The 7,713-nt window shown below is 24.2% G+C and overlaps 1 long non-coding RNA gene across 1 annotated transcript; it reads left to right on the top strand.

Moving 5' to 3' along the window:
- Positions 1-310: 310 nt before the first annotated feature.
- Positions 311-2,048, top strand: LOC131629090 (uncharacterized). Its single transcript, XR_009291952.1, has 3 exons — positions 311-503; positions 1,168-1,497; positions 1,641-2,048. It is a non-coding gene; the product is annotated as an uncharacterized LOC131629090 (long non-coding RNA).
- The last annotated feature ends 5,665 nt before the right edge of the window (positions 2,049-7,713 follow it).

Raw genomic sequence — 7,713 nt, forward strand, 5'->3', positions numbered from 1 at the left:
TATGATAAAAAACAATGATCATAATAATTTTTTTATTAAAAAATAGTTTATTGAAATATTTTGATTAATTAATAATTTATTATAAACCATTCATAATAGAAAAGCAAGATGTTAGGCAACTTTGCCACATGTCGCTCCGTGATGCTTTCATATAATTTCTAAACATTTATAAACATGCTATTTATGGAAACTTCTAATTTATTCTATTTATCATTTAATTCAATTTATTTATATTTGTTTTTTTTTTGTTGTATTAAATGTAATTATATGTATTGGTTGCGAAATTAATCTTGGGAATGTGAAACAACGAGTTATCCTCTTCATACGATAAACTTCACTCTTCCTTTGTCCATTCAATCTCATGAATATCTTCTCATCAATATCTTCTCCTATACCAATAAATAATTTCGATTTCCAATTCAACAATCATGGAACCAGCCCGACTTCTTGATCGATTTGGCTTCAAATTAAAAAATATCTCATGATTTCTATCTTTTTCCCAAGTAAGTAATCAATTGTTTCTGCCGTTGTTTTTTATTTTGTTGGAATTTTAACATAATTCCAGTGTATAAATACATAACCATGGTTTCAGGTTAATCACAATTTCGTCTCCACCAGAATTGCGTTTTTATGCTTTGTATTTCTCTGAAGATTTTGTTTTGATTTGGGGATTTAGGGTTTATTCACTTTAACACCCATGAAATCATTTATTGATTATGTTTATTTTGATTTTGAGATTTAGGTTTTGTTCCTTTTATTTTCAAACTATTGATTCCCCTTCATCAAATTTATCCATTCCTTTGTGTGTTGATTTCCCTTCATAGTTTTGAACTCAATGCCTATAAATCATTCTTCAAGGTTTTTGACTATTTTTTTCAATGTTTAATGCAATGACTTTAGAGAGTTTGACTGATTTTTCTGTGTTGTCCATTCCATAATACAAAAGCTTAGGAGTTATGACTATCAATACCTAACTTATGTCTGATTTTCCATGACCAATGCAATGTTCTTTGTTAAAATAAAGTTTACTTCAAGTCTTTTGTCTCCTTTTCGATGTTCAACACAGAGGTTTGTTTGAAGTCTGCATATCCAATTTATTTATTTAACTTTTTCTTATGAGATTTAATTTTTTTTTCAATTTATTTTTTTGTTCTTTTTCTTGATCAGATTTCATTAGGAGCTAATGGATGTGCCTATTTTACCTGGAACATTGTGATAAATATCTTGGACTGTAAACTATTTTGATTTATTCAGCAAGAAATATGTTTCAATGAATTCCAATGCAATTATTTGTGGTCGTGAAAGAATAGTTATATGAGTTGTTGTGATGGAAAAGGGATTTGGTAAATTTGCTTCGTGTTGCATACTCAAGCCAGAGCCATGGTCAGAGCTCTTATTCCTCTGACGACTTGCCCAAGACTACTGTGATGACTGTCAACCAAGGTTCAATTATAAAAAGTCTGGACTTCCATCCACTTCAGCAAATTCTACTTCTTGGTAAGCCTATTTCTTTGTGATTTTGAAACTTAATAATTGCTTACATTCTTTATGTTTTTCCCAATTAATTTTATTTACTTATCTAATTATTTTTCTATTAATGGATTAAACAAAAACAATTAGTAAAAGTAAATTTTTTACAGGTATGGGATGCAGTCAGGAATGGAATTGTTTATGATTTTTCTGCACCAATTCTGATGTTCACAAGTAGGCCTTGGATTTATAGTCTGGTATAAGATTTTGAATTTTGTTAATGCCAACATCTTAATATAGAACACCGTACCATAGTGATATGGAAATACAGCATAATATATAACTATTTCCTCCGTTTTGGTGTAGAGGTATTGGTTTGATACCGGTACGCCCGAAATTTTGAATTTTGTTGGCTCATCACTATTTTACTTAAACCACATACTATTCCTCTACCAAAATGTACACCATTGCTATAATTTTGCTACTGCTCATCACATTATTACAGTCTTTTTTACATTTGCAGTAGTGTCTTCTCTATTACTGCATTATATTTTCCTTACTATGCTATTACATTAAGGATTTAGGGCCTGTTTGAATGACTTCTTGTTTTTAGTTTTTAAAATCTATTTTATAAATTAGTTTTAAAGAGTATTTTTGAAAAGAGAATTTTAAAAAAATTGTGTTTGATGATCTAGTTTATAAAAACAGTTTTAAAAATGAAAAAATAAAAATTTGTTTGGTAAGTTTTAATGTGTGTGATAATCATATTTTTTAGGAGAAATTAATTGATACTATATATATATATATATATATATATATATATATATATATATATATATATATATTAATGGAAAAATGTAATGTTTATGAAAAAGAAAAGTGAATTTAAATTTAAATTAGATCCATAAACATTTTAATTGATTTAAAAATATTAAAGAAAACAGAAACACAAATTATCGGAATTTATTTGGGACAAAGAAAAATAACATGGGATGATGCAAGGTGGCTCCATAAAGTTAAAATTAGAATAATGTGTTGAGTAGCTTAATGTTATGAAGATGCATAAGAAAATAAAAACATATAATTATGTTATTATGTTATAAAAATTACCACTGAAGATAAACACATTTCTACGTGTTTTCATCTCTCCTATTTTTTAAATTAAAAAGCAAAATTAAGATTCAAAACTCCTAAAATTAGTTTTGGTTTTTCAGTTTTAAAAACTGATAAAATAAAAAGTGTTTTCAGAAACTCTTTTTTAAAATAAACTATCCAAACAAGTTTTTATTTTTTAAGTTTTCAAAAACAAAAACAGTTTTTGAAAATCAAATCAAACAGGGCCTTAATGTTACTTGACTTTCAATATTATATTTCCTAAATATGTCAGTTTCTATCATGCCATATTGGCTTATATTTGGAACAGTTTTACCATATTATAGAATATGGTTCAACCTTAATACCTTTTTTTTGTTTCTGTTATGACTTCTGAGTTTATTTTTCTATATTGATTGTAGACTGAGATCTTGAAGCGAGAGGCTACCCTTGCAATGAGATTGCTCAATGATCTTTTGATTATGTATGATGGCTTTAATTTTGACAAGTGACTAAATAAATGTAAAAAGATCATGAATGATACATTTTCACGGGAGGATCCATATAGTATTCTTATCCCACCAGGATTTTAGTCATTAGACATAGATAAGGTAATAACCGATACAAACTGACAGTGTAGTTCGGCATAATAACTATATGGTTGAGTATTTAAATAACCAATTGATCAATGGTTAACAAAAAAATATGTAGATTGATAAGTGATATCAGCAATTCATATCTGTTTGTAATTTCTAATTTCAAGTTATGTATGTGTATATTTCTTGATGATTTAGTCAGGTAATGATTAATTTTTCCACCATGGTATTTTAGTCACATGCATTCTTGTGATTTCAGAAAATACTCTGCCTCTGATATTTTTTCCAGAAAATTGCCATGGTCCAATTATGATTTGTATTACTAACATATTCCATTCCCTTAGGTAAGAAGTTTTGTTAATTAAGAATGAGGAGTAACAAAAGAGTTTGATTTTGTGTTAAATATGTTTTCTTTGTATACAATTGGAACATTGACTGTCCCTTTATATTTATATGACAGAGCAGTAATTATATACTAATTACACATTGATTGTCTATTTGATGAATTAGAGACAAGATTTATAAGGAATAAAAGTTGATCTTTGATAGTTTGATTGGTTTTCAAGTTTTGTTGGAACTGGTTTAAATCTGCGGAATTATTAGAATTTTGTTATTTTTAAATCTTTTTTATACCATTAATGTTTTGACTTATACCATTTATATGGAAATATGATATATACCATTTATATTTAAGAGTAATATTATTCTTACACCCAATACTTACACCAAACACTGTTCATCGTATTTATACGGTGAACAGTGTTTTTTAAAATAAAATAAGAATTTTTATTTTTATTTTTAAAATTAAGGATGACATTGTTCATGTACGGACGTGCATTAACCGACTTCATTACTGCATTAATCAAGTTTTTACACTGCATTAAACAAGTTTGATGACTGCTAAAAATAATACCTGGATATTGCATTAACCAACTTCATTACTGCATTAACCAGGTTTTTACATTGCATTAACCAAATTTGATGACTACTGTAAAGTACTGTTCATGGGTGTAAGAATAGCATTACTCAAATTTGGTTAATGTAGTGTAAAAACTTAGTTAATGCAGTAATGAAGTTGGTTAATGCAACATTCAGGTATTAAAAATAAGGGTCATGCTAACGAGTGCCCTAGGGGCACTCTTTAAGGTTTCCATATAAAGAAAACATTCTCTAAATAAATTAATCAATTCAAGTTTTTTTAATGAAACATGCATTTTACTCATTAAAAGAAGTCAATTATTTCTAGTTTTAATGTATTAAATACAAGTATATTTAACAAAACATTCTTTTTTTAGACTCTTAACCAGTGCTCCTGGGGCACTCGTTAGCATTTCACTAAAAATAATTTTTAGCAGTCACCAAACTTGGTTAATACAGTGTAAAAACTTGCTTAATGCAGTAATGAAGTTGGTTAATGCAACATCCACGTATTAAAAATATTTTTTTGCAGTCATTAATACAGTAATGAAGTTGGTTAATGCACGTCCGTACATGAACAGTATCGTCCGTAATTTTAAAAATAAAAAATATTTTTTATAAATATTATTATTTTATTTTAAAAAACATTGTTCAACGTATAAATACGGTGAACAGTATTTGGTGTAAGTATTGGTGTAAGTGTTGGGTGTAAGAATAACATTACTCTATATTTAATTCTACCTTTAATGTTTTGATTTATACCATTCTTGTGATTTATACCATTAATATTTTGATTTATACTTTTAATGATTTCTTTATCCCTAACGTTTAGATTTGGCATTACTATTTACTCACTTATCTACTCACTATCTATAACTTCTTATTTTCTTTTAATACCTATCATTTTTGTTAATACTTTGTCATTATATCACTCTTAAAAAATATACAAATGAATTAACTAAAAATAATAATAATTAACTTTTATATAAAATATGCATAAACTAACTATCAATTTTAAAGAAAAGTAAAACTAAAATGCAAAAACACTGAAATCTAATTAGTCTAACACTAATACAAATAAGTATTTAATATGATGACTATTTTTTTTTTGACAAGAATATGATGACTATTTTTAAACAACCAGAAAACTAGGAAAAATTTAAGAAACATTAAGCCCTAAAAACGGGAGAAAAACTTTCTTCAATTTTATTCTTTTTCGATGTATTAATAACTTATTTAAGAATTTTTTTAAATTCAAATGTACTTAATTAATTTATAATTAATAGATATTTTAGAAACTAATTTTATAAAAAAAATTATTTTTATAGTAAAAAAAAGTTTAAATCAATTTATTCTTACTACTTACTAGGTGAATACTTTGTTACCCTTTAAATTTAAGTGAACACATATCAATTTCTATTAAATGTACAGGTATTCAATTAAAACTCGTGGATACCAGGATTATTTTACCTTTATAAATTACAAATAAAAAACTCTAGAAACATAATATATTAAAAAATACTAAGTTAAATATGTCTTAAAAATTACTTTAAGATATATTTAATCTATTCTATTTGTTTATTATCACTAAAATATTAATTAATCTATTTTTTAACTTCAATAAAATTAAAAATGTTAAATGTGAAAAATACTAAATTATATAGTCATTCACACAGTTAACTTTTTATCTTACGAGCCACTATCAAATTGTTAATTTTATTTAAAATTATAAATTTAGCGATAAATCTTTTAAAAGTATTTGAAAAAATTTGAAAAAACTTATAAGAAGAGAATTAGTAGATATATTGACTTATATGTCAAAAAACTAAAGAAAAATTTATTTAGTACAACATTAATAAATTTTAAAATTCATTAATACAAAACAAGAAAACTTAAATTATAAAGTTAATTATTGAAAAATGAAATATTATCGATATTTTTTTAAAAAACTTTATAGTTGTACTAAAAAACTTCATAGTTGTACTGACAAAAAAATTCAATTATATTTACTTCTATTTAATAATTGTACTTTAAAAATTATAATATTTTTTGACAAATAAATTCAATTATATTTATTTTTATTTAACTTTCAATTACTAATAAAAATATAAATGTTTTAAAATACTGACTTTATTCTATGTTATCAATTTTGAATATTTTAATTAATAAGTTCAAATCTTTTCCATTATTTTTTATTCTACTATTTTTGAATTGATGATAATATTAAATTATATGGGTAATAATAATAAAATTTGTTTTAATAGTTAATAATTTATTTTATATTTAATAATATTATAAGATAGAGTTAAAATATTTTTTTTATAAGCAACTTTATATTCAAATTTAGAGAAACTCCCGTACATATATAGCACACCTACTTAAATATAATCGAGAGGGTATTTAAACCACTCATAAAAATTACAATTAAGTCTCTTTGATCCGATTTGAGTCCACCACCATGAAAACATCTTGATCTTGTATATGATTTCTTCAACATCCCCATCTCATTATTAAAGATAATGTCATTTCTAACTTTCCAAATGCACCAAGCTACAGCTAACAAGATAGAAACCTCCCTCCCCTTAATCTACTAAATATAACAAAAATCATGCAAATAATCAAACATGTAATACGGAGAAATTAAAATAAAGAAAAACAATCTATGATTAATCTAAATATTTTTATAAACATTATTATTTTTATATACAGAAAAAATGTAATAATGATTCAAATACTTTTATAAATGATTTAAATATTTTACGCATAATTGCTTTGTAAGGTTAATATTCATATTTGAAATCAATATTCATAGTGCTTTGGAACATTAAATTAGTTAATTTTATTTTTAAACGTACTTAAGAAAAATGATGATACGATGGATTGGAAAAAATTAGAAGTTTTGTAAGACAAAGAAAGTATTTAATGCGGTAATAACAATTGAGTGTGGCAGATTTATATTAAATTTTTATTAAATTATAACTATTAATAGAAAGAAAATAAATAATAAGAAGTGGAACAATAACTTAATGGTATGCATATAATAAAATTTAATCAATATCAACTTATTGAAAATGAACAAATTAATAATGATAATTGACTACTAATAAAATAACAAATCAATAATGATAATTTCCTACTAATAAAATAACAAATCAATAATGATAATTGACTACTAATAATATAACAAACCAATCATGATAATAATGATAATGATAATTGACTACTAATAAAACTTAATCAATATCAAGTTTGTAAGTATTCTTTTGAATATAATGAATTGAAATGCACTACAATCATTTTATTGGTGAAAATGTATTCAATGTGTTTGATATATTGCTTATTTTTCATGATTCTTATTTTGCTTTTTAGAATATTTCATTTAAGTAAACGGATCTAAAAATTATTAATGGAAACAAAATACTCTTTTAATTATATTTAAAAAGATTTACAAACATATAACAAAAGAACAAGTACTTCATTATATACATTATATCCGAGCAAAACAAAAATTTAAAACGAAAATAAAACATTACTTTAATAACGAAAACACGTTTATAATTTATTTAATATTTTATAAATAATGCCAAAAATTTTATAAAATATTTTTTTTATTTAAGTAAATTTTAATATTTCATAA

Source organism: Vicia villosa, unplaced genomic scaffold (genome assembly GCF_029867415.1).
Source record: "Vicia villosa cultivar HV-30 ecotype Madison, WI unplaced genomic scaffold, Vvil1.0 ctg.000506F_1_1, whole genome shotgun sequence".
Classification (NCBI taxonomy): domain Eukaryota; kingdom Viridiplantae; phylum Streptophyta; class Magnoliopsida; order Fabales; family Fabaceae; genus Vicia; species Vicia villosa.